The following is a 1,872-nucleotide window of genomic DNA, read 5'->3' as shown; positions in this document are numbered from 1 at the left end:
TTAGAGGTAGATGGTCCTAATTATTTTTAGTTGTCAATAAACTCAGAGATGGAACAGGTGTCATGAAAGAAATGTTGGGATCTAATTGGCTCTGGGGGTGGGCGCAGAAATGAACAGTAATCATCCCTATGAATTGAAGGATCACGGTTAGCAGGCGTTGCAGATAAAGCCCAGTGTGATGTGGGGCAATTAATCTCCCGGACAGTTTTCCCAATCTATAAACTAAGGATAGTAACAGTTGTCAAAATTAGGTAAGTCAATGTAAAGTGCATGGTACTGTCCCTGACTCTTTAATGGACAAAAAAAAAAACATTACTTCCTGCCTACTGAACTTGAAGGAATCAGGAGGCTTTGCTGAAATTAAAAATAGCAAAGTTTTATTCAAGGATCTTGGAGCTCACAAACCTGAAAAACAACTAGGCAGTACCTATTCTGAAGGAGAAAAGAGTGAAAGTTTTTATATAGTAAAAAGTACATTTTTGAGAAAAATCAGTCCTGCATTCTTAGACTCGGGATTGATCCAAGATGGAAATTTTTCAGGTATCTGGTGGTCTGGTTAATGGAACATTTCTAAGTTGTTCAGATGGTTATCTGTGGAGTTAATGTACATCCAAGCATTGATGCACAACTGAAAAGTTTTACGTTCTCAGGCTAGTTAAAACAAAAACAGAATCATATCCTCTTGCCTCAGCCTACTTGATTTTTAATAATTTAGCAGCTTGACCATAGTGACTCCATTTTATTTCTTCACTCTTTTTCTCATTCCTTTCCACCAATTTCCTTATTTGAACACAGATCAGAACTAGTAGCTGGGAACTGAGCGGTGTCCTATTTCCACAGCATTAAGCCTCTCTACCTCTTTAGTTTGAAATATAGAGGTATAAAATGTGGGTTACAGATTTTGAGACGCAAAATCTGAGAATAAGTGTAGTACAATTCACTGGCATCCTCTACAGTTCAAAGTCAACTTTTCAATAATCCCTGATTCACCGTTATAAAGGCATTCCTTTGCTATAAGGTATTGGTCCCAACCCCTATTTCACCCACCCAATCCTACCAGTTTACTCAAGCCCCAAAGGCCTCACTAGATTCTTCTTGCCCGTGCACATACTCTGCCCCAGCCCCCCACAAACTTTTGGTCAGATCTCCCCTTGTACCCATCATAGGTCTGATGCCCGAAGTGCCCATGTCATTCACATCACATCTCCCAAACCATGGCACAGAGTAGACCTGAGCAATTACGCTGGAATAAGTTTTCTGTGAAAACTTGGAAGGCAGCCTGGTGCTGAACTCAACAAATTTAAAAGGCTCCGTCCGCAAAAATGGACTTAGCTTTTGTGTTAGGCATTACGTTGTTCTAATGTCCTTGACATCCAGTTATTCTTTCAACAAATAATTAACCTGCACCAAGTATGCGCTAGGCTGGGAAGAGGAGGTCTGTAAAGAGACGGTGGGAGCTGTAACCGCCTCTGAGACAGGCTCACTGGCAAGGTCCCCTGCGCCTCACCGGTGCCCCCACGTGGGCTCCCTCCTGCCTTTCCCCACGCGGGGGCGAGTGCGGGCGGGCTCTCCAGCCCTTCGGCACACCCGATTGGCCAGGCCTCGAGCCTGACATGCGCGTGCGACCGCGGCGGGCGCTGCTGCTGACCAGCTAGCCTGCAGAGTAACCCCAGCGGGCGTGGCCTGCGTGCTAAAGGGGACGGAGGGTGAGAGGGAGGGCTGCTTCCGGGATAGCCGCTCCGCCCCCACGTGGACCCGGGGAGGCGAGAGTGCGCCACAGCGGTAGCGGGAACGCGGTCTTGGAGCCCTTAGGGAGGCAGGTGAGCGGGGGCCGGACTCCGGGAGATGGCGGGCTTGGAGGAGGGGACTGTG

The 1,872-nt window shown here is 47.2% G+C and overlaps 2 protein-coding genes across 4 annotated transcripts in view; both read left to right on the top strand.

Moving 5' to 3' along the window:
* The window catches only part of POLE3 (DNA polymerase epsilon 3, accessory subunit), an 8,053-nt gene that overhangs the window by 3,589 nt on the left and 2,592 nt on the right, over positions 1–1,872 (top strand). The window lies entirely within an intron of this gene.
* Positions 1,704–1,872, top strand: part of ALAD (aminolevulinate dehydratase) — a 22,237-nt gene continuing 22,068 nt past the window's right edge. For all 3 annotated transcript variants that reach the window (XM_019635825.1, XM_019635823.1, XM_019635824.1), the window contains exon 1: positions 1,704–1,820. The gene's annotated coding sequence lies outside the window, so the exon portion shown is untranslated. The remainder of the gene's footprint in view (positions 1,821–1,872) is intronic.

Source organism: Hipposideros armiger, unplaced genomic scaffold (genome assembly GCF_001890085.2).
Source record: "Hipposideros armiger isolate ML-2016 unplaced genomic scaffold, ASM189008v1 scaffold_24, whole genome shotgun sequence".
Classification (NCBI taxonomy): Eukaryota; Metazoa; Chordata; class Mammalia; order Chiroptera; family Hipposideridae; genus Hipposideros; species Hipposideros armiger.
The sequence above is the reverse complement of the archived record's forward strand: the minus strand, read 5'-3'. Positions and strand labels throughout refer to the sequence as shown.